The 26262-nt window shown below is 45.7% G+C and overlaps 1 pseudogene; it reads left to right on the forward strand.

Moving 5' to 3' along the window:
- Positions 1 to 623: 623 nt before the first annotated feature.
- Positions 624 to 1465, forward strand: LOC107132721 (large ribosomal subunit protein uL29-like; annotated as a pseudogene).
- Positions 1466 to 26262: the final 24797 nt, after the last annotated feature.

Below are 26262 nucleotides of genomic sequence, written 5' to 3' on the forward strand. Positions count from 1 at the left end.
TGGCGGGAGAACACCAGGCCCCTGAGTCCCACCGCTGACAGGGTTTCCACAGGCAGTGTGCAGGGTCAGGAAGCATTTCCTAAGATCCATATGCCCCGGAGCAGTCCTCACTGGTCTCCACAAAGGCCAGCTCTGCTTTAACCCGGAGGAGGATGGGCAGGCAGGATCATTGGCCATAATCATTAGTGGGCACGCTCTATACTCAAGGCAGTGGACTGGGGCTGGGGCTGGACAGAGCACAGGCTCTGCCCACCGCAAGTCCACAGTCCAGGGGGCCCTGAAATTTTACCGAGCACCCCCAACCCTGTTGATCACCCCCGCCTCCCTCTTCCTGCAACCCCCATCAGGAGCCCCCCAAAGTCAAGGAGGCAACATGGAAGGAGGTGAGGAAGAGCCTGGAAGGTGCCCAGGAACAGCCCACATGTCTCCCCCAAACACAGCCTCACAAAGTCAGATTCATCCTGGCATGTAAAGCAGGGGACACATCATGAATGGAGGGTGAGGGGCTCTGTCCCACCTTCAGACTACACAGAATCTCAGGAGACAAATAAAGCTCTGGATCCATTTCTCAAACTAATGCCTGATGGACCCCCTACTCTAGGTAGAAGGGATGGTGCAAGAGACGTGTCCCGTATGTAAATAGCTTTGGGGAATGTAGGGTGAAAGGAAGCTTGGTGCTGCCCTGCAGGATTCATCCAAGCTTTTACCCCTTCCTTCCCTCTGAGAAGGCAGCAGAGGCAGACTGTACAGCCATGGCCAAGATTAAGGCAGGAAACCTTCACAGCAAGAAGGAGGAGGAGCTGGAGGAGGAGCTGAAAGTGAAGCTGTCCCAGCGGCATGTGGCTAAAGTGACAGGCAGCGTGGCTTCCAAACTTTCCAAGATCCGAGTTGTTCATAAACCCATCACCCATGTACTGTCATTAACCAGACTCGGAAAGAGAACCTCGGGAAATTCTATAAGGGCAAGAAGTACAAGCCCCTGGATCCACGGCCCAAGAAAACACGCTGCTGATTGAACACACATGGAGAGAACCTGAAGACCAAGAAGCAGCAGCAGAAGGAGCCGCTGTACCCTCTCTGGGAGTACCCAGTCAAGGACTGAGCATCCAGGCATCAATAAAACAAATAAATCAGAAGAAAAAAACAAAACTTTTTTCCCATCACAGTGTATCTAGGCTTCCCTAGTGGCTCAGCTGGTAAAGAATCTGCGTGCAATGCAGGAGACCTGAGTTTGACCCCTGGGTTGGGAAGATCCCCTGGAGAAGGGAAAGGCTACCCACTCCAGTATTCTGATGTGGAGAATTCCGTGGACTGTATAGTTCATAGGGTCGCAAAGAGTTGGACACAACTGAGCGATTTTCACTTCACATCACTTTAGGGTATCTGGAATGTCTGAGAGATGTGGACCTGCCACAATGCCGCATTTATTTAACCACAAACCCTTTGTCATGGACCATAAAGCCAGGGTTCCATGGGACACGGGGTGGGGTTGCAACACTAATCTGTCTCACAGCCCTGACACCAGGAGGGGTTTGTGCCCAGGTGTCCTCCCCACCCCCATCACCTGGGAACCTGCTTCAAATGCGAATTCTCAGCCCCACCTTGACCTCCTGAATCAGAAACACTGGGCATGGACAGGGTAATCTGTTCAGTTCAATTCAGTTCAGTCACTCAGTCATGTCAGACTCTTTGCTACCCCATGGACTGCAGCACGCCAGGCTTCCCTGTCCATCACCAACTCCCAGACCTTATTCAAACTCATGTCCATGGAGTCAGTGATGCCATCCAACCATCTCATCCTCTTCGTCCCCTTCTCCTGCCTTCAATCTTTCCCACATCAAGGTTTTTTCCAAGGAGTCAGTTCTTCCCATCAGGTGGCCAAAGTATTGGAGTTTCAGCTTCAGCATCAGTCCTTCCAATGAATATTCAGGACTGATTTCCTTTAGGATTGACTGGTTGGATCTCCTTGCAGTCCAAGGGACTCTCAAGAGTCTTCTCCAACACCACAGTTCAAAAGCATCAATTATTCAGTGCTCAGCTTTCTTTACAGTCCAACTCTCACATCCATACACGACCACTGAAAAACACCATAGCTTTGACTAGATGGACCTTTGTTGGCAAAGTAATGTCTCTGCTTTTTAATACGCTGTCTAGGTTGGTCATAGCTTTTCTTCCAAGGAGTAAGCATCTTTTAATTTCATGGCTGCAGTCACCACCTGTAGTGATTTTGGAGCCCCCAAAAATAAAATCTCTCACTTTTTCCATTGTTTCCCCATCTATTTGCCATGAAGGGATGGGACCCAATACCATGATCTTAGTTTTTAGAATGTTGAGTTTTAAGCCAGCTTTTTCACTCTCCTCTTTCACTTTCATCAAGAGGTTCTTTAGTTCTTCTTCAATTTCTGCCATAAGGGCGGTGTAATCTGCATATCTGAGGTAATTGATATTTCTCCCAGCAATCTTGATTCCAGCTTGTGCTTCTTCCAGCCCAGCATTTCACATGATGTACTCTGCATATAAGTTAAATAAGCAGGGTGACAGTATACAGCCTTGACGTACTCCTTTCCCGATTTGGAACCAACCTGTTGTTCCATGTCCAGTTCTAACTGTTGCTTTTTGACTTGCATACAGATTTCTCAGGAGGCAGGTCAGGTAGTATGGTATTCCCGTCTCTTGGAGAATTTTCCACAGTTTGTTGTGATCCACACAGTCAAAGGCTTTGACACACTCAATAAAGCAGAAGTAGATGTTTTTCTGGAACTCTCTTGCTTTTTTGATGATCCAACAGATGTTGGCAATTTGATATCTGGTTCCTCTGCCTTTTCTAAAACCAGCTTTCTGGAAGTTTGTGGTTCACGTACTGTTGAAGCCTGGCTTGGAGAATTTTGAGCATCACTTTGCTAGTAATGTGTTACTCTAACCTTAACCCCAACAAACCCTCCAAGGGAATCTGATGCAACTCCAGTTCGGGAGGCACTGTAATAAGGGAGATGACCACAGCTGTGACACACTCCCCAGGGAAGCTGGAGTCTGGAGGGTGGAGCGGAGTTCTCCAAAAGCAGTGACACGGAATGAAATGAATTTTAGGGATGTTTCCCTTGGAAAAGGAAATGGCAACTCATTCCACTATTCTTGGCTGAAAAATCCCATGGACAGAGAAGCCTGGCAGGCTACAGTCCATGGGGTTGCAAAGAGTCAGACATGACTGAATGACTGGGCTTTTGAGCTTCCCTCAAGCTAATAGTAGGTGGCAGAGGGGCCATGCAGGCAAGCACAAGGCTGCTCTGCAGGGTGATGGACCACCCACCCCCTGGTGCTGGGTCCATCCCGGTGGCCACTGCCCTCGTGCAGCCAGTAGCCAGCAGGCCCAGGAAAGCCTGGGAGGGACTCTGCACACTGAACACCACGCATGGACGGAGCCTCTCCCTCCCATGGGGTCAGGATCGCAAACCTCAATTCACATGGGCTCAGCTAGCTAGCTTGGAGGCCAGCCTGAACGCCAGCGCCTGTCTGCAGTGTGAGGCTCGTACAGAGAATGTATCTGGATAGAGAGGAGGCAGAGCCGGTCTGGCCTGGCTCGCCGGACACAGATGTCACCACCACCCATCCCCCCTCACCCCACATGCAGCACATGCTCTGGCGGAAATTTTATTGCTGAAAATTAGACCAAACTAAGCAGACGTAACATGGTGACCCCTGGCAGCCTGCTTCTGTGACAGCTGCTCAGGTCACACCCAGGGGACAATCTGAGGCTGAGGCCAGCTGTCCACTCCCCTTCCCACCCCTCCCTGACAGGGCAGGGGCTAGCGGCCTGACCACCCCACAGCTCAACCAACAAAGTCGGGGTCAGGCTGGACATTTTGCAGACTTTATGGATGTTAAAAACAAAGCACCAGACTAGCATCTTCTTGATCATTTCTTAAATCCCAGAAGCTTTCAACAAAGGTTCCCTCTGCCCTGGATCATCTGACTTATTTAGGAATTCTCCCCTTAACACAAGGGGTGTGATCTTTAGAGAGTATTTCCCATAATTTGAATCTGAATATACACATATACAGGTTTCCCAGGTGGCACTGGAGGTAAAGAACCCACCTGCCAATGCAGGAGACATAAGAGCTGCAAGTTTGAGACCTGGGTCAGGAAGATCCCCTGGAAGAAGGCATGACAACCCACTCCAGTATTTCTGCCTGAAGAATTCCATGCACAGAGGAGACTGGAGGGCTACGGTCCACAGGGTCACAAAGAGTCAGACACGACAGAAGCCACTTGGCATGCATGCATACACACATACAATGTCAGACAGCAGCATTCACTCAAAATTTCAGAAGCACGTTGGCAAGCACCAGTTTATACTCTGATACCCACAGACATATTTGAACTCACCAAGGCTGAGACAGAAATAAAGGTGGGGGAACACCAAGGCCTAGCCACAACCTTCCAGGAGACCTCCACGGCCACCACCTTCAGCTTAGTCCTGGTGGTCCCAAGCCTGGGGTCTAGCCAGCACATGGAGCCTCCTAGGTGGTGACACTGCCACCCAAGCAGGACCCAGGACGTAGTGACCCAACAGCCTAGATCTGGGAGAGGCAGAAAAGATAGGAGATAAATTTAAAATTGTACATTCCAAGTCATTTTTGTGAAAATGGGGCAGCACTCCAGGAAGAGCTGAGCAGATCTTATCTTGAGTTAACCACATTCAGGGCTCCAGCCTCCACCAGTGCTTAGCTCCAGCCCCCGCCCCAGCAGCAAGGTCTCCTTGAAGGGCCAGTCAGGGGCACAGCCTCTGCTCCGCCTGTGAACTGCGGAGCCGAGCGGGTGGGCTGGTGGCAGGGTCCCCGGCCTCCCCTCCTCTGTGGGGAGCACCTGGACCTCAGATTTTGTCCACTGTGAATGGCCTCACAGGGTGTGTGCGACTGGACTAAGTCCTGGAAAGTCACATCGTTGAGAGCGTGCGCATCACATCCTCCTAAAAGGTGTGCAGTTGTTCACCTGAGTCCGACCGGAATATGCTCTCTCTGACTCAAGGAGGTCCTTCTATGACGTTTCCTTTCCTAATGCCATTCACAGTAGCAGTAATAGAAATAGTAACGTCAGCTGAGCACTTCTGTGTCAGGTGCTGTGCTGACCATTTTACATTCAGACTCTCACTTCATCTTCATAAGAGCCCAAAAAGGTAGCATTCCTAGCGTTACCAAGCCAATCAATGGGGGAAGCTGAGGCTCGTAAATATGTCCAGGGTCCCAGCAAGTAATCAGGATGGAGCCCTGCCTTCTGACCCCAGAGCCCACCTCTCTTCTTCTTTAAAAAAAAATAAAATAAAATTGAGATATAATCAATATATGGGCTTCCCAGGTGGTGCTCGCAGTAAAGAAGCCCCCTGCCAATGCAGGAGACATAAGAGACACAGGTTCTATCCCTGGGTCAGGAAGATCCTCTGGAGAAGGGCTTAGCAACCCACTCCATTATTCCTGCCTGGAGAATCTGATGGACAGCGGAACCTGGTGGGCTACAGTCCATGGGGTCACAAAGAGTCAGACACCACTGAAGTGACAGCACAGCACTTAATCAACATATAACATTGTGTAAGTTCGAGGTGCACAAATGGTTTGATGCATTTGTATGTTACAATAAGATTACTATAGCCTCATTGGCCACCTCCATCTAGTCACATAATTATCATCTTCTTTTGTGTGTTGATAACAGTCAGGATCAAGTTTCTTAGCAATTTGGAAGCTTTTTTTTTTTTAAGTCCACCCTCTTATTTATCTTGGAGTATTGCCAAAGTCTTAAAGTTGGAAGAACCCTTGTTTGAATGTGTAACTCAGGAGTGAGAGAAGCTGAGTGATCATTTGTTCATTTGTGAGATGCTGATTGACATGTGTCAGTGAGAGGAAGGGCCATAGTGCTGTCACAAGCAGACCTAACACCAAGGGGCCTAGGGACAGGAAGTTCGTTTCTCCCTCCCACAGCAGTTCCCAGAGGAGCAGGCCCATGGGACCAGGTTTTTCCTGGGTCATTTTCCACCATCCCCTGCAGTAGGAGTACCCTGCTGAAACTAGTTAAGACACGTGCACCGCGGAGAGTCTTATTTTACAAAGAAAGCCTTCCCTGAATGAAACAATGTGCTTGGCAATGCACTTGCTCTGCCTTCTGGAATTAACTCCGCTCTTCCTGGGTGTAGCAGTTACGGACCAGTCCAAAGAGCATACTTTGTGGGTACCCCATGGCACCCCTGTCCACCTGAGGTGACCATGTTCCTTTGAGCTTACGTATCACTTCTGCTCTGGCATTCTGTAGGTGAAGACTTAGACACACATCACTCACGTCACTCACTGCAAGGCCATGAAAGATGCGTTGTGTGCTGGGCCAGAAGAGGTCACCTGGCCCAACAGACCTTTGTCTGGGAGGAGGAAAGTCCTGAGCATCCTGTGTCTCTTACCTGTTCCTTTCTGCACTCTGGCATGAGGCTCCCTGCTGCAGATGGGCGTCGTGGAGGACGTTTCTGTTCTGCTTTCCTTCTAGTTGCCTAGGGAGATCACACTTCCTGCCACCTTGAAGCTAGGACCCTAATGACAATGACGGGTGTCCTTGGAAGAAGAGGAATGTTGAACACAGATGCACAAAGAAGGCCGAATAAAGACAGGGAAGAGACCAGAGTGACGCAGCTGCAAGCCAAGGGCCACCAAGGGCTGCCAGGATCACCAGAGGCTGAAAGAGATTCTGCACTGAACCCCGGAGAAGGAAGCAGCCCAGCCGACACCCTGGAGTCAGACTGCGGGCCCTGGAACCAGGAGAGAACAGATTCCTGTTGTTTAAGCCACCCAGTCTGTGGTACTTCATTACAGCAGCCTCCCAGAAAACCCAGACAATCCCTAAAGGACTTTGTGGAAATTTTAGAACATGTCCAAAAATTCTAGACATGACTGCAAACAAAAGATGGAAACCCCATCCCCAAACCCCATTACCCTCAGCTCAAACATGTGACTTGCATCTGAGGTGCCGGACGGGGTGGAAGTGGTGCCACGTGTCTTCTGAGGTCAGGTCATGAGAGGTGACAGCTGGCTCTTCTGCAGGCTGTCCCTGTGGACCCCTGCCACTGTGCTCTGAAGAGGCCCAGGCCACACAAGGAGGCCACAGGTCTTGGCGGATAGCACCAGCAGAAAGAAGTCTCAGCTGAAAGCCAGCATCAGCCTCCAGATGTGGGGATGGGGACGTGGAGATGACCAAGCTACAGTGACCACTACCGCCTGAGGAGTCCCGAGAGGACACACCCTCTTGGCCAAGCGGTCCCAAACCTGCAGGGTGCCGAGCCAAGCATAGCTGTTGTTTCACAGGACTCAGCTTTGGGATATTTGTTATGCAGCAGTGAAGAACTGAAGCAGGGGGATTCACCACAGAGAAGAGAGATAGGAAAGACCAGAGAATTACCATCATGACAGGGACACTGGGGAAACTTCAGGTTACATAGGAGAGCCCAGACTGGAGGGGAGAGGAGGCTGCCAGCCAACATTCAATGTGCAGAAACAATCCAAAGACAGACCCCAGTTCTCGGAAACCTTAATAACCTAAGTCTAAGGGCAGGAAATGCACTCCTGGAGGCCCCAGTACCTTGACTCATCTTTCACAAGGAGTCAGCGGTGAGAAAGAGCCTCTGTGGTACGCCCGCCTCTATCACATCAAGGCCAGGAGATGCACGTTCACCCAGCATGCACTTCTCAGGGCTGCCCGCTGCTTCTTCAGCTACATTTGGAAGTGAGGGAGTAAGTGTAAACCATTCATTCCAAAATAGCATCTCCCTTCCCCAAAGGCCTGCATGTTGCCGGTCTAAGCGCCTCACTCCACACTTAGGGCAGAACCAGGGTGTCCCTGTACAAAGCACTGCAGGACACGCTGGGTGATCTGCCGTCTTGGTGGCCAGTTCCTCATGGGCTATATCTGCATCAGAGCAGGGTGTCCCACAAGTGTCTGCACCAGCTATGGGTTCCAGGGACCTCTAAGCCTAGAAAGTAACAGATTTAGATGTCCACACTTACTTACCTGTCTCCCCAAATACTTTATGGCAGCTGGAAAATAAGCACATGATTCTATGCTGCAAGATGTAACAAAAGCACAGTGAGAAACTCAAGGCAAAAGAAAGCAGAGACTGGCAGGTGGTAGTAGTGGCAGCCTGGTGTCAAAGGACAGAAAGAAAACCAGAGAAAGATCCACAGAGCATCTCCTGTTTGCTTAAGTGCCAAAGTGACATCTCACCAGAGACACAGACAGGCAGAACGAGAGAATGAGCACAGACGGACTCTTCAAGGAAACCCGCCCTAAACCTGGATTAACCCACTTTCCTATGATCTCAGAAACTCATTCAAGACAAGTCCTACTGAACAAGGACTAGGCCCTGAGACAGGCCAGCTTTAAAGATGGATTTGACTCAACCTGGATTCCGGAGTGTTAGAGAAATCTGAGCAACATGTCTCCACCTTGCTGCACTCTTCTAAGTTAGATGAATTTCTTGTAATTTTTTCCAAAAAATCAGTCAACAAGGGGTCCTGATTTTTCAGGTAGTATAGTATGGAATCCCTAATGCTCAAAGTAAATGTCACATCAAAAAATAATTTAGTGGAGAAGCAAAATGACAGCAGCACCTCTTACCACTCTGCTGGAAGTATCCGCTAAGACACCTTCAGCTCTCAAGTAGCAAGCATCAGGATTAAATGGGCCCAGATCCATCTTAGTGCAGATCAGACGAATCGCGGGACTTCAGGGGATGGCTTTCCTTTCCATTGTTATTGTAATGAGTGTTATTTAAAAATCAGTGCACTCCATTTAAAGAAGCATCTCTGTCCACTCTCACCACTTTTCTTCAACATTGGATACTGTTTGATTTCCCGGGGCTGCTGTAACAAACTACCACAAACTCAGTGCCTTAAAACCATATATATTTTATCAAAAAACAAAACAAAACAATCAAAAAAAAAGTAGAATACCTAAATAGATATTTCTCCAAATAATACATACAGATGGCCCAAAAAAGCACATGAAAAGATGCTCAACATCACATCACTAATTATTATTGTTGTTGTTGTTGTTTAGTTGGTAAGTCATGTCCACCTCTTTTGCAACCCCATGGAGTGGCCTGCCAGGATGCTCTGTCCATGGGATTTCTCAGGCAAGAATATTGGAGTGGGTTGTCATTTCCTTCTCCAAAGGAATCTTCCCGAACCCGGGGATCAAACCCATGTCTCCTGCATTTTTTACCACTGAACTACCAAAGAAGCCCCTCACTAATTATTAGAGAAATGCAAATCAAAACTACAATGAGGTATCACTTCACACTGGTCAGAATGGCATCACCAAAAGCCTGCAAACAATAAGTGCTTGAGAAGGTGTGGAGAAAAAGGAACCCTCCTACACTGTTGGTGGGAATGTGAATTGGTACAACTACTATGGAGATTAGCATGGAGGTTCCTAAAAAAAATTTAAAATAGAGCTACCATATGACCTAGCAACCCCATTCCTAGGCTATATCTAGAGAAAACCATAATTCAAAAGGATATAAGCACTCCTGTGTTCACTGCAGCACGGTTTACAATAGCCAGGACAAGGAAGCAATCTAAATGCCCATGGACAGATGAATGGATAAAGCAGATGTGATACATACACACAGTGGAACATTACTCAGCCATAAAAAGGAATGAATTGATGCCATTTGCAACGACATGGATAGACCTCCATATTGTCATACAGAGTGAAGTCAGAAAGAGAAAGACAAATATCATATAATATCACTTATATGTGGAATCCTGAAAAGTTATACAGACGAACTTATTTGCAAAGCAGAAATAGAGTCACGGTATAGAAAACAAATTTACAGTTACCAAGGGGAGAAGATGGAGAAGGCAATGGCACCCCACTCCAGTACTTTTGCCTGGAAAATCCCATGGATGGAGGAGCCTGGTAGGCTGTAGTCCATGGGGTCGCTAGAGTTGGGCACAACTGAGCAACTTCACTTTCACTTTTCGCTTTCATGCATTGGAGAAGGAAATGGCAACCCACTCCAGTGTTCTTGCTTGGAGAATCCCAGGGACGGGGAAGCCTGGTGGGCTGCTGTCTATGGGGTCACACAGAGTCGGACACAACTGACGCAACTTAGCAGCAGCAGCAGCAAGGGGAGAAGAAGGTGGGATGAATTGGGAGACTGGGACCGACATATACACACTACTATGTATAAAATATACAACTAAGGAGAATATACTGCGGAGCACAAGGAACTCTACTCAGCGCTCTGTGGGGACCTAAATGGGAAGGAAATCCAAAAATAAGGGATACCTGTATATGTGTAACTGATTCAACTTGCTGTATAGCAGAAAATAATACAACATCGTAAAACAACTATAGTCCAATAAAAATTTTTTAAGAAATTTAAAAAACACACAGATTTATTATCTTAGCGTTCTATAGGGTAGGAGTCTGACACAGATCTCACTGGGCTAGAATCAAGGTGTGGAGAGAGCTGGCTTCTGCTGGAGTCTCTTGGGGAGAAGCCATTTTCTTGCTTTTCCAGCTTCTAGAAGCTACCCACATTCCTCAGCTCACAGCCTCTTCCTTTATCTTTAAAGACAGCAAGAAGCAACTTTAGTCTCTCTTACATCATCACTCTGACCTCCTACTTGCCAACTTCTTGCCTTTATGGTTACACTGGGTCCACCTGTACAATCCAGAACAATCTTTCGAAGTCACTGGTTAGCAACCTTAATTCCATCCACAGACTTAATTGCCTTTGGCCATGTCAACTAATTTATTCATTCTCAGATATAAGGATTAGAACGTGCACATTCTAACACCGTTATTCTGCCTACCACAGAAGTCCTTGTGAGAAAGTTAAATAAAAGGCATACAGGTTGGAGAGGAAGAAATAAAACCATCTTGATCTACCTCGCAAACTACCTCACAGAGACATGAGACTCTGCAGAGAAATCTAAGGAACCTGCAAAATGCTGTTAAAACTAACAATGAGCATAACAAGATTGTAGAGTCCAAGGTCAATATACAAAAATCCATTGTATTCATATATACCAAGAGTACAATGTAAACTGGAAACTTTTGTATATTACAAATGCAATGAAAAATTGGAACATTAAAATTTTTTAAAAAGTTAAAATTTTAAAACTCATTTATAATGTTATCAAAGAATATGAAATATTTTTGTATGTTTCTAAATAAATTTGAATAAGCTTATTATTACATTAACAGATGCACAAATGATAAAACGAATCTGAGAAAAATTAAACTGTAATAAATGGAGCACATATCACGCTCACGATTTGCTATTGTTGTGCTGTCAATATTCTCCAAACTGATGAATAGACTTGGTGCAATCCCAAACAAAATCTCAGGAGTCTTTTTTTATAGAAATTGAGGAGCTAATTACAAAATGTAATTACAATTACAAAAAACCTAGAAAATACAAAGAACCTAGCATAACCAACCCAATTTTGAAAAAGAACAGGGTTTCTGACTCACACTTCTGATTTTAAGAGGTACTGTGCGTGCTGTGTGCCTAGTCACTCAGTCATTTTCAACTGAAAAGAGTCACTCAGACTCTTTTTGACCCTATGGACTGCAGCCCCTCAGGCTTCTCTGTCCATGGGAATTGTCCAGGCAAGAATACTGGAGTGGGTTGCCATGCCTGCCTCTGGATCTGCACAACCCAGGGATAGAACCCAGGTCTCCTGCTTTGCACGCAGATTTTTTACCATCTGAGCCACCAGGGAATCCCTAAGATGTACTATAAATGAACAATTACCAAGACAGCATGGTATTAGGGTCTAAGCGAAATAGACACATAGACCAATAGAGAAACATAGTTCAGAATTAGACCCACTCGTACAGGGCCAGTTAATTTTTGGCAAAGGTGCCAAGGCAATTCAATGGAAAATTATAATCTTTTCAACAAAAGGAGCTAAAACCAATGGCTATCTGCATGAAAAATAGGATAAAACAATTAAATTCAAGCCCTACCTCACACTTTTTCCTTTTCAAACTCTTCATGGAGTTGTCACAGCAAGAATACTGGAGTGGTTTGCCATTCCCTCCTCCAGTGGGCCACGTTTTGTCAGAACTCTCCACTATGACCTGTCCATCTTGGGTGGCCCTGCACAGCATGGCTCATAGCTTCCTTGAGTTTCGCAAGCCCCTTCTCCAGGACAAGGCTGCGATCTCAAAATCTTCAAGCAAGGCTTCAGCACTACATAAACTGAGAAACTCTAGATGTACAAGCGGGGTTTAGAAAAGGCAGAGGAACCAGAAATCAAATTGCCAACATCCATTGGATCATAGAGAAAGGAGGGAATTCCAGGAAAACATCTACTTCTGCTTCATTGACTATACTAAAGCCTTTTTCTGTATGGATCACAATAAACAGAAAAATTCTTCAAGAGATGGGAATACCAGACCACCTTACCTGCCCCCTGAGAAACCTATATGCTGGTCAAGAAGCAACAATTACAACCTTACATGAACAAAGGACTGGTTCAGAATTGGGGAAGGAGTAAGCCAAGGCTGTATATTGTCACCTTGCTTATTTAACTTATATGCTGAGTACATCATGCGAAATGCCAGGGTGGATGAATCACAGGCTGGAATCAAGGTTGCCAGGAGAAATATCAACAACCTCAGATAAACAGATAATACCACTGTAATGGCAGAAACCAAAGAGGAACTAAACAGCCTCTTGATGAGTGTGAAAAAGGAAAGTGAAAAAGCTGGTTTAAAACTCAACATTCAGAAAACTAAAAGGCAAACCATAGATTGTAAGAAAATATTTGCAAAACATGTAAAAAACTTCTACCCAGAATATAGGAAAAGCTGTTGCTGCTGCTGCTGCTTCTTAGTCAACTCAGTAATAAGGAGATAGCCCAACTCTTTTTAAAGGAGCAAACTATTTGGACGGTTCACCAAAATTATCAGATGGCCAAGGAGCACATGAAAAGATGCTCAACATCATCATACATTAGGGAAACACAAAGTAAAACCACAATGAAATATAACTAAACACCCAGCAGAATTTTAGAGACTGGCAATGCCAAGTGTTGGTGAAGATGGAGAGATTGGAACTTTTCTGCACTGCTAATGGAAATATAATGGAAATATAAAATGGTACAGCCACTTTGGAAAAACAGTTTGGAAGCATCATCTTATCAAATTAAACATATATTAACACGAATCCTCTGACTCAGCTGTTCCTTTGTTATGTATTGATTGACACAGAAGAAAATACACGGCAGCAGAAAGACTTGTACATGAAAGTCTATAGCAGTTTTATTCATGATATCCAAAAACTAGGAGCAACCCAAATGCCCATCAACTGGTGAATAGATTAAAAAAATTGTCTTCTATCCATGCAGTGAAATGCCACTCCCCAGTTAAAAGGAACAAATTACAGAATCAGTTGACAACATGGATAAATCCTGAAAGCATGGTGCTACAGGAAAGAGGCCAGACACAACAGGTCACACACTGAATGCACGATGCCGAGGACATGAAACCACAGAAAAGGCAGCCAATGACGAAAGCAGAGCAGTGGTTTCCAGCAGCTGGTCTGGGAAAAGGCTGACTGCAGAAACTGCACGAAGGAGCTCATCAGGGTGACAAATGCACCAGATAACTGTGAGGTGATTTCAAGACTGTATGTAGGTGTTAAAACTCTGCGTTATGGACCTAAAATGGTAACCTTTATTCTGTGTCAGTTATACCACCCCCCATAAAAGTGCCCATATAAAGGGAGAAAAAAGATTTTTAAAAAAACATTACTGGACTTCCCTGGTGGCACAGTGGCTAAGAACCTGCCTGCCAATGCAGGGAACATGGGTTTGATCCCTGGTCCGGGAAGATCCCACATGCTGCAGAGCAAATAAGTCCGTGTGCCAGAACTGCTGAGCCGCGCGTTCTAGAGCCTTCCAGCCGCAACTACTGAATCCATGAGCTGCAGCTACTGAAGGCCACCCACCCTAGAGCCTGTGCTCTGCAGAAAGAGAAGGCACTGCAATGGGAAGCCCTCATACCACAGGTAGAGAAAGCCCACACAAAAGCAATAAACAAACAAACCATATTCTTACTTTAGGGTCACTTTGAAGAAAGCTGAAAGGAGTATACTCATTTGAGGATTATATTAAGTTGAAATGTTTAAACTTTAGCGAAGGAAATGGCGACCCACTCCAGTGTTCTTGCCTGGAGAATCCCAGGGATAGGGGAGCCTGGTGGGCTGCCGTCTATGGAGTCGCACAGCGTCGGACACGACTGAAGTGACTTAACAGCAGTTATTTAATGCTGTGCCACGCCCTGCTCAGAACGCTAGGTCATCAAAAAAAATTGGAGCACAGCACCATCTAGTGGTCAAATTGTATATTTAAAGTGCTAAAGTCTGTTGAAAGATAACTGACATGAAAAGATCTAGTAAAGTTTCACTTAATGCTCCAAAGTAATTTTATACCATTTAACACCTACTAGTAGCAAAAAGTTGAGAAATCTAAAAATCTAATTTTGAGTGGCAACCAGCTCATTTTAATTAGAAACAAAACAAAGTCTCTTGCTATCACTGTTAACAGTTTTCTGAAATGCAGATTCAAAACCAAGTGAAACAGAAACAAGACATACAGTTATTTTAAAAGAGAAAACAAAAATATTACAATTAGAAGATATGGAGTAATGTACTGAAAACTGAGAGTCATTGTAAAATTTTTATAATGCATGCTGCTACTGCTAAGTCACTTCAGTCGTGTCCGACTCTGTGCAACCCCATAGACAGCAGCCCACCAGGCTCCCCTGTCCCTGGGATTCTCCAGGCAAGAACACTGGAGTGGGTTGCCATTTCCTTCTCCAATGCATGAAAGTGAAAAGTGAAAGTGAAGTCGATCAGTCATGTCCGACCCTTAGCATGGACTGCAACCTACCAGGCTCCTCGGTCCATGGGATTTTCCAGGCAAGAGTACTGGAGTGGGGTGCCATTGCCGCATGAAGTCATCAAATTATGAATTTGATGTAAAAATTAATATATTTTCTGTACCACAACAATCACAGAATATAATTTATAATGGAGAAATATTCCATTAATAGTACCAGAAATGCAGCAACAAAAGTACAGAAAACATCTATTGATAATTCTAAGAGCAATGTATAATGCCCAAAGAAGAAAACTGTCAAAATTTACAGAACAGAGTACAAAAAAGTTTACATAGTGAGATATATTATTGCTTGATGGAAAAACTTGATAGAATATATATGTCTCTTTCTCTTTAATTTATCTATTTTATGGAACTAAGTCAAAACCATTATAGCATTGTTCGGGAACTTGTTCATATGCTGCTGCTGCTGCTAAGCCGCTTCAGTCGTGTCCGACTCTGTGCAACCCCATAGACGGCAGCCCACCAGGCTCCCCCGTCCCTGGGATTCTCCAGGCAAGAACACTGGAGTGGGTTGCCATTTCCTTCTCCAATGCATGAAAGTGAAAAGTGAAAGTGAAGTCTCTCAGTCGTGTCCGACTCTTGGCAACCCCATGGACTGCAGCCCACCAGGCTCCTCCATCCATGGGATTCTCCAGGCAAGAGTACTGGAGTGGGGTGCCATTGCCTTCTCCACAATTATTTTTAGCCATGCAATAAAAATATTGCAGATTTTGATAGCATTTTCTAAATGTTTTTCATTTGCATTATCAGCATCCTCCATAATATTTGTCCCCAAGAATATCTGTCACATTTTTTATTGTATGTAATCAATTCACAGTGTTCCTTTATATTTTTGCTTTGATGATTACGTTTCTTTCTTAAACCATGAACTTACCAATGTATTACTGCCAACCCTGATAAAAATGTGTTTGATGATTTCAACTTTTAACAACTTTCAAGTAACATTTGCATCCAACATTCTAACAACAAAGATAAGCCACTCATTTTTCTTGAAATTAACAAGTATTTCATGCCAGATAAAGGTATTATTGGTTTCACTGTAAGGTATTGCAGGTTATCAAACTTTTGTACCTATTACGAATTAATTCCAAAACCTTTCACCAGAAATACGAATCTCTTTTCAATGCATCAGGTGTTCTGTCAGTTGCATTTTTTTTTTCTTAGAAAGAGTCCTTCTAGGACCTCCCTCCTGCTGCTCCCTCAAGGCGCCCATTCTGTAGCCTCAGTCCACAGGACCCTCAGGGCACTTGAGGTAACAGGTCATCATGAGATTCTTTACCTCTCTCTTACTTCCTGGACCTCCTATTGCTCTCTCTCCTTTAAATTTCTTAATTTGGCTTCACCGGGTCTTAGTTGAGGCACAAGGGATCTTTAGTCGTGGCACGATGGAATCTAGTTCCCTGACCAGGGATTGAACCCAGGCCCCTCTGCATTGGGAGCTCAGAGTCTTAACAGCTGGACTGCCAGGGAAGTCCCTCCTCTCTTTCTTGATCTGCTTCTTCATTTTGCTGAAGAATATCCACTAGTAACTTCCTGAGAATGGGTATCTGCAGAGCAGGTTCCTCAGTGATTGGCAGAACTGAAATGCTATTTTTCTAACTTCCTCCTGACTGCTCACCCTTCTGGCTCTACGGTTTCTGTTGGACATCATTTCCCCGAAATCTCAGGATGCCACTCTTTCACTGCCCCCACCACAGGGGAGGGCTCGGGTCCCTTTTCTCTCCCACACTGTCAGATGTTAGGGTCGTTCCTGATCTCAGGTGTTGGTGTTTTGACGTTCCAGACTCTGTGCTTTGGGGAGGCCTTTTTTTCTTCCATTTTGCAGGATGCTCAGAGAGTCTTTTCAAACTGGAAACCCAAATCGTTCTGTTCTAGGAATTTTTAAGTGATTTCTTTGCTACATTCCTGTCTGTCTTCTATCCACTTCCACTGATGGGATTCCTTTGTTCAGATGTCAGATCTCTTAAAGTACTCTTCTGATTTTCTTCATTCTTCTCTCCCATCTTCCTTCTAATTTCCCCTCTAGTCTGTTTTCTTGGAGATATCCCCTCTCCTTCCATCACCTCCACTAAATTCCTCATTTCTATGTCCTCATTTTTTTAGTTTCCGAGACCTGTTTTTATTCTATGAACATTCCTTTTCGGTTTTTACCTACTTCATTTTCTTAGGAGCAATATCTTCCTTTATTTCCTTAAGAATACAAATCATAGTTCTTAGAAAATTTTATTTTTCTGTTGTGTCTTTTTTCCCACTTCTTCCCCCTTACCCACTGCCACTGCCCCGTGCTTTTTCTATTTACTTTGCTTTCTGTTTCTTTTACTGGAAGATTTCCGTCTTCAAATGTCTGATTCACAGCCATCTCATCTTACAGCAAGGCACAGAAGTGTGTACTGTAAAATCGCGGTGGGGGCAGGGACAGTGACTAGGCGGATAGGCTTCTTGTGTGTGACTTTCAGTCACCCGGGCTCTTCCATCACCTGTTTTCTTGGGCGGGTGGGTTTTTCAGGAGAACATTCTGGGGTGTCCTGCCTGGAGGTCGTACCTCTGGCTGACCACATTCTTGGACTCATATGGAGGAAGCAGGCAAGCTAGGCGGCATTTCAGAATCAACCCCCCTCAGCAAGTCCTGTGTCTGAGCCCAGCCTCCTTCACCTTATCTTCTGCAGGGAGCAAACCTTCAGACATTTCCAGGGCCAGGGAGGGTGGCACAGAGTAGCGTGGCAGGGGGGCTGGGAGGAGAAGCCAGACTAGAGGGTTTAAATGGCTCCCCATGCAAACTTTCTAACCACCCTGCTTCTGGCTGCATCCATCTGAGTCCTAGTCCTTTCTGCATTCTAATCCTTTCTGCATTTCACTATATGAATCAGTCCTGCCTCTTGGCTGGTTCCACATTGCTGAGCGAGAATTCAGCCTTCTCTGCACTTCAGTTACCCTTTGTCTATCTTATCACCAGCATCCAAAGTCCAGGAACTGCCATCTCCCTGCTGGTCTCTGTGTCTCTCTGGGGTATGCCTTCTGTCTAATCCTTTACAGTCTCTAACTTTGGGGAGAAAACAAAGGTAGTCCATCCTCTTGTTTTCGTATTTTGTATAACTTGCAATACCTTGGTCATGAAACAACTTGCTTTTCCTGAAATGAAAACATACAACTTGCTAATTTCAGGAAAAATTTCAGGTGGCTTACTTTTGTTGTTAATGATACAGCTGTTGGATGCAAATGTTACTCAAGGCTTATGAGGTTAAATGTGGAAAGGGTCAAACACTTACCAGAATAGGCTGTGAGAAAGTTCCTGGTTCAGAGAGATAATTTGCAACCATCAATGAGAAAACATGAAATAACATTATGAACAAGTTACATATAAGAAAGTGTGGGGAAAAGCTCATCAAATAATATTCATAAATCATATTAACCTTTAAAAAACCACCATCACAAGGAAAACATGGAGTTCCAGCTAAATTAGAAAATACTGAAATGGTTTGCTTTGACGTCAGTCACAACACTACACTGATTTATCTCTGAAAGATAAAAATTTTTGAAAAGCTATAAATCAACTAATTGGCTTTAAGTTTTCTCAATAAACTTCATGTTTACTGCCACATTCCAAACAGACCTCAGAGAAGATTGAATAACATGCATAGAAAAGGCCCTCCACCAGGATCTGGAGGTCTTTCTGAACAAGCTCTGTCCCCCATTCAGGATCCCAGAGGTGGCACCAACTGTACCTCCAAGGACTGCTTTCTTCATCCTTCCAACCCAGGGAGACTGACCTCTCATGTCCCTTTCTTCCCTCTAGATACCCAAGCCCGACTTAAGGGTTGTTCTAGAAACTTCCATCTTTCTCACTGACCAGCTATGTTTGGCCACCCACGTGCAGTGTGCGCCACTGCCCACCTCTCTCCTGTCCTCTATCTTAGTCTGCTCAGAGTATTATTAGAGACCGGAATATCACAGACTGTGTGGCTGAGGCAGAAGGAATGTATTTCTCACAGTCTGGAGGCTGTCAGTTTGGGATCAGGGCACGAGCAGAGTTGGGGTCTGGTGAGAGCTTTCTCCAGGTTGCAGACTCTGACTTATCTCTGTGCCCTCATGTGATGGAAGGGGTGAGGGCTCTCTCTGAGGTCTCTTCTCTTAGGGCACTAATCCCATTCATGAGGACTCCACCCTCAAGACCCAGTTGCCTCCCAAGGGCCCCACTTCCTAACACTGTCACACAGAAAGTTTGGTGTCAACGTATGAATTTGTGGGGACACGAACACTGAGACCAGAGCTCCTTCCCTCTCTGCTGTCCTTCCTCAACTCACAGTGAGTGAGAGTCACTCAGTCGCGTCCGACTCTTTGCAATTCTATGAACTATACAGTCCATGGAATTCTCTGGCCAGAATACTGGAGTGGGTAGCCTTTCCCTTCTCCAGGGGATCTTCCCAACCCAGAGATCGAACCCAGGTCTCCCACATCGCAGGCATATTCTTTACCAGCTGAGCCACAAGGGAAGCCCAAGGATACTGGAGTGGGTAGCCTATCCCTTCTCCAGAGGATCTTCCCAACCCAGGAATTGAACCGGAGTCTCCTGCATGGCAGGCAGATTCTTTACCAACTGAGCTATGAGGGAAGTTCTCACTTCACAGAGATGCATGTAACTCCCCCGGGCACCCTGCCTGTCCCGGCCCACTGCAGCATCCTCTCTGCTGCCTAGTTGCCTCCAGACATGGCAGGTCTGGTCAGGTCTCATTATGGACTGTTCTCTGCTGACTAGGTCAGGCTGGGAGCGGTGTCCCCAGCATTTCCTTCCTTGTGATTGCCGGCTAATGTTTGCCACGGACTCCTCAAAAATCTGTGTGATCAGATAAGGTAACAGGGGAACTTGAAAGACCAGACAGTCCAGCTTGCCCTCCCTCTCCTCTGCTGCTGCCGACCACCAGACATTTCCCAGCAAACCCATGTGGGAGCCACACAGAGACAGCGACATTGCATCTTCCTCTGTGGGCTCCTTCTCATGGTCTCACTGTGGATCTGCCAGCAAGCCCCTACTTGTCCGCCTGTGCAAACACTGTGTGCTGTGTAAGGTCTTATTTCCTGTCCCATAATTCACATAGTGGATTTGGATTCCTGACTCACTCTTGCCTGCGTGCATGCTCAGTGGTTAAGACATGTCTGACTCTGCAATCCCATGGACTGAGGCCCACCAGGCTTCTCTGTCTGTGGGATTCTCTAGGCAAGAATACTGGAATGGGTAGCCATTCCTTTTTCCAGGGGATCTTCCAAGCCCAGGGATCAAACCCACATCTCCTGTGTCTCCTGCACTGGCAGGAGGACTCTACCGCTGAGCCACCAGGGAAGCCCACTGTGTAAGGTCTCATTTCCTGTCCCATAACTCACATAGCAGGATTGCATTCCTGACTCACTCTTGACTAACACAGGTCATTCTCCTAACTATATGATGGCCAGACCAGAATATCTGAGGTTCCCTGAAGCGCTTGTGCTTATCAGTATGCTTTTCTTGCTAACTGGAATTCTCAACCCCACCTCCCATATACCTGGCTAGCTCCTGCTCACCTCCAAAACCTATCTTGAGAGCCAATATCTCCTTGGTATTTCCTCTGGGAGAAAACACTACTGCAAGAAGAGAATATCAGCATGGCCCTTTGGTTGTGAGCAACAAAGATTGAATTTGTTAAACTTAAAAGAAGCCAAAAATATTGGATTTTGGCAGATCATAGTCATGGAAAAGGTGAACAGCAAGGCCTTGAGAAGCATGGGGGTGATCAGCAGAAGCCACAGAAACCAGCTCTTTGGAACATTCTACAGGACAGCTCAGCTCTTACCCTCCCATCCTATGTCAGCTCAAAATGCAAACTTCTCAGAAGTCTGAGTGGCTACCTTGGGTCCTGTATTCACCTGGTAATTAGGGAGGTCAGTATGACTGCCCCTGTCCCTGTAGGGGACAGGTGTTTCTCCTGCCCAAGAAAGGGTGACAGGATCATCACATGTCCACAAATAGGGAGCAGCTTCCTGAATTGGTATTTCAGTTCTGCCTTGTCTCCCTCAAGAGAGCTTTGGTGAGTCCTTTCGCATCTCTGAGTTTCCATTTCCACTTCCACATATGCAATGCCTGCCATGCAGAGTTGATGAAAAAAGCAGAGGGCGGTGTTGTTCTGCTTCTTCTGATGGCCAGAGTGGTGCTCCATAGACTGCAGCACAAGCTTGTCTTCACATCAGCAGAGGGACAACTAACCGAGACAGCACTGCAGAAAACTCGATCAGTAAAAAGAGAATGCGATGATAAAGAACCCACCTGCCATTGCAGGAGATGCAAGAGATACAGGCTAGACCCCTTGTTCAGAAAGATCCTGTGAAGTGGGAAATGGCAACCCATTTCAGTATTCTTGCCTGGGAAATTCCATGGACAGAGGAACCTGGAGGGCTGCAGTCCATGGGGCCACAAAGAGTCGAACACAACTTAGCTACTGTGAACACACAACCAAGAGAAGGTGACCTGAGGCTCATTTCCACATGTAAGAGAAGAGCTGAGAAAACTGATTGAAATGAAAATAATGGTTTTTATGTCAACCACTAATGAATTATAATTTGCTAAGAAATGTTATATGCTGTGAACCAGAGATTTGTTGCTTGTCTCAGAATTATTTAGTAATCTAGTCTCACCACTGCTATGCAGTACCTTCTGTTCCATCTGAGATATTTTCAGCCATGTATAATGGAAACTCTGGTGGCTCAGGGGTAAGAATCTGCTTGCAGTGCAGGAGACATGGGTTCCATGCAGGGAAGACCCCCTGGAGAAGGAAATAACAACCCACTCCAGTATTCTTGCCTAGGAAATCCCATGGGCAGAGAGCCTGGCAGGCTACAGCCTGTGGGGTTGCAAAAGAGTCAGAGATGACTGAATGACTAAAGAACAACAATAAGAGAAACCCAGAGCCTAAACGGAAGTAAATGAAGAGCAAGGACACATGTCTTCTCTATAACACAAAAACCCAGGGCAGGGAGGCTTCTGGGCAGTGTGACAGGAGCTCTGCCCCACCTCCCTGGGACATTGTGGCCCTGCCTGTCTCCACCTGTTACCGTCCTTCTCTGGAAGAGCCATTAGATCAAAGGACTCAACTATGTCAAGTAATGATGAACAGCAGAGGTAATACAAGATGGGGTGCATTGGAACTTGCAGCTCAGAGAGGATGTGACGGTAGGTAATGAGGTTCAGCAGCTCAAGGGCATTATTGAGGTGAGTAAAGGCTTTCTGAATTAGAGAAGCCAGGAAACACTGAATCCTGGGACTAGCCCTCAGCAAAACACCAGAAGAGATACACTTTCAGGGATGGGCCTACGCTGACCAAGGCTGCATGCTTCAGATACTGATGCAAAGTGGCAAGGGTGACAGCCCAGGTCCTGACTTTGGGCAGGTCACTCAGTGTATGACCGGTAGCCTGGATGGTACAAGTAGTGAGCTGATCTAGGGTCTATGTCTCATGATGGAAAAGCTGTCCCTTTCCCAGTCCTCACACAGTGAGACAATGCCTCAAGAATGGCCCATTCAGGGCTCACATTGTACACAAGTGTGTGTGTGTGTGTGCGCACACGCGCATGCACACGCTAACACACACACTTAAGCAGATGGGTGTATAAAAGAAAGAGAGTGAGTGAGCACAGATGTGTTGAGGGTGCGTGGTTGGGAAACATGTTCCTGCCATCCCATCTCTTGTTTTCAAAGCTGGCTCCTAACTTTGCTGTCTGCAGCAAGACATACATTAAATCAAGGCTGAATAGTATCAGAAGAAAACAAGTCAGACCGCAAATACATATCCTGTATTAAATTATTGATAAAAGTATTCACTTTGGAGAAATAAGAACCCAGTTACACACATTAAAAGAAAGATAAGCAGGCCCGTGAATAACAAAACAGAAGGCAACAAATGATATGACTTGATTGGAGAGGTAGCAAGATTTCTGATTGTTCACATTTATAATTAATATTTTAATTCTTCTTTTAAATTTATTTTCTACATTATTTATTTATTTATTTTTGGCTTCACCGGGTCTTTGTCGCTGTGCAGGGGCTTTCTCTGGTTGTCACTGCGCGGGGGCTACGCTCTAGTTGCAGTGCATGGGCTTCTCACAGGGGTGGCTTCCCTTGTCAAGGAGCCTGGGCTTTACAGCAACGCGGGCTTCAGTAGTGGTGGTGCTTGGGCTTAGTTGCCCAGAGGCATGTGGAATCATCCTGGCGAGGGGTTAAACCCATGTCCCTTGCATGGGCAGGCAGATTCTTATCCACAGGACCACCAAGGGAGTCCTTTTTTTAAACTTAAGTGAGAGTAGTACATAGCCTAAATAAGCAACTAGATTGGAAAGAAATTGTCCTAGAAGAGGCTGTGAAAAATATGAGAGTTCATCTGAAATTTAAATATTGAGTACCTCCCACAATGTGATGAATCCTTAGGCTGGTCACCTTTCAAGAAAACAAAATAGCATTTAGTGAAGTGGAAAAGACAGTTGATTAAATTGACCACTGTGACCTTAAGGAGTTATGTAACTGTGACTCACAGGTCACACTCAGTCTTTTTAAAGCCTGCATCTGGCCCTCCAAGCCCTTTACAAATCATTCTCTAATTCTCCAAAGAGTCCTTCAGTGTTGAGAGAGATACAAGAGTGGTTGTCTGTCTACATTTGAGACTGATGAACCAAAGGACCTTGGGGATGCCTGTTTCTTCAGAATTCCACCACAAAGGAAGGAGAACCCAGGAACCAGAGTGCTCAGCAAGCCAACTAGAAGAGTTAAGTAGGTCGACTTCCTCCGACCATGGCGTGGTGGACAGCACAGGAACCAAGGCAGAAAACCCAACTCTGGACCTGGCCATTGCAGACCAGCTGGAGATGGACCCCAAACCTTGAGTCCAAGAAGCTGTGTGTCCCTTTCTAGGCAGTCCTGCCTGGAAAGTCCCATCCTGATCAGGATGCCATAGATGTTCCCTGAATGATGGAGCCTGGTGTTAAGTAATAGAGCTCTCTGTACACTGATTGTTTGGGTTTTGTTTGCTCAATGTTGTTTCCCATTTAATTATATTCCTTTCCAAAATGACAATGTGTTATCTGTGCCCATTTTGGTATAGTATTTGTAAAAGGTTATGATAAACACAATCACACATACAAAACTCAACAACAAATGTTTCAAACTCATTTTGAGCTGTGAAGACTGTGTGGTCAGTGTGAATGTATCCAAGAGGAATAACTGCCTCCAAATGACACAGTTGGTACAATGTTTGTTTATAATCATTTTCCTGAGTTCTAAATATTGTAAGAGATAGCTGCTGCTGCTGCTGCTAAGTCCCTAGAGTCGTGTCCGACTCTGTCTGACCCCATAGACTGCTGCCCACCAGGCTTCCCCATCCCTGGGATTCTCCACCTATGTACCCTTAAAATTAAGCTTTTCAAAGGAAAATTTAAATGTTCACATTCCCATCTTGACATCAATGGTGTTTTCCTTAGGTTTTGTGCATCCATTTTTCAAGCTTGTAATTACAGTGTGCTTATCATTCCACTGGAACTATGAGGGCATTTTGCCATGTTTGCACAGCCTTTGAAACCACCCTCTTTACCGTTCTCCAGTACACTTGGGCTGCTGCCCCTGTTGTTGACCTTGCCAGCCAATTTAAATCGTTCCCTTGTCATAAAGAATGTCACAAAGACCGTCTTCCTGCACTTATTTTCTTCTTTCAGTTATTTCCTTGGGATAACTTCCCAGGCACCACATTACTGGGTCAAGCACTGTGAACAATTTCCATGGTTCTAGATAACATGGTTTTGAGCTGCCCTGCCAACCATGACCTGGCCAAGCGTGAGAATGAGAAGTTGGAGGAGAGTCAAGTGCCCACAATAGAGAAGCAGCCAGATGAAACCTAGCAGAGCCACACCTAGACCCCGATGAAACTCCTGAAAGAACACTGGAGCAGATGCTCGCAATATGTGCAAATGTGCCCACTAGAGGTCGAGGTTCTTGGGTTTTTCCTGCTACTCTGGGTCTTTATTGCATTGCACTGTGCTGTGCTGTGCTTAGTTGCTCATGCATGTCTGACTCTTTGTGACCCCATGGACTCTTACCCATCAGGCTCTTCTGTCCATGGAATTTTCCAGGCAAGAATACTGGAGTGGGTTGCTATGCCCTCCTCCATGGGATCTTCCCAACCCAGGGATGGAACCCAGGTCTACTGTATTGCAGGCAGATTCTTTACCATCTGAGCCACCAAGAAACCTCATTGCAGTGCCCGACTGAGTGACTGAACTGAACTGAACTGAACTGAAGCTTTCTCTAGTCACAGCTGGTGGGCTTATTTGCCCTGTGGTATGTGGGATCTTATCTCCTCCACCAGGGATCAAACCCACATCTCCTGCTTCGGAAGGTGGATTCTTAAACACTGAACCACCAGGAAAGTCCCTCCTTGGTTTTTGTTTTTTTTTAAGATCATAAAGTAGGACTCCTATACCTGATTACAACCGAGTGAGCTAGGATGATGATGCGTAGGCCCATGGCCAACACTGAATAGGAATCTATGGGATGGAAAGAAAGTGTGCATTTTACAGAGCTTTTTCTTAAAGTTCATGCTGCATTTCCACATGGACACATCTGAGCCTTCTTTTAATTGTCCTACAAATTTCAGCAGCCCAAGTCTTTTCTTGAAGCCCCACAGCTACACGCCTACAAAGGGACAAGAATCTCCCCTATTTGTCCTCCTTGAAGCCAGCAGCCTACAAGGAATCATTTAACCAATGGGTCATGTCTCTATGTTGCTGCTGCTGCTGCCCCTAAGTCACTTCAGTCGTGTCTGACTCTGTGCGACCCCATAGACGGCAACCCATTAGGCTCCTCTATCCCTGGGATTCTCCAGGCAAGAATACTGGAGTAGGTTGCCATTTCCTTCTCCAATGCGTGAAAGTGAAGTCGCTCAGTCGTGTCTGACTCTTAGCGACCCCGTGGACTGCAGCCTACCAGGCTCCTCCGTCCATGGGATTTTCCAGGCAAGAGTACTGGAGTGGGGTGTCATTGCCTTCTTATATCTCTATGCTAATTCCCCCATATTCCTTAATCTATCCCTTTCTCTCTGATTGCACTGCACACCCCAGGTCAAGAAACCACTGTTTCTCCCCCGGATGACTGTGGCAACCTCTCTACTGGTCCTTACATGGTCACACTGAAGCCAGAGTGACAAGTAACAACAGACCCGGATCTGATGGTGTCATCTGCCCACTCTAAATTCTACATGGCATGCCATTGCAAAAAGCCACACTGTCCAATTTGGCAGGCAAA

Source organism: Bos taurus, chromosome 8 (genome assembly GCF_002263795.3).
Source record: "Bos taurus isolate L1 Dominette 01449 registration number 42190680 breed Hereford chromosome 8, ARS-UCD2.0, whole genome shotgun sequence".
NCBI classification, from domain to species: domain Eukaryota; kingdom Metazoa; phylum Chordata; class Mammalia; order Artiodactyla; family Bovidae; genus Bos; species Bos taurus.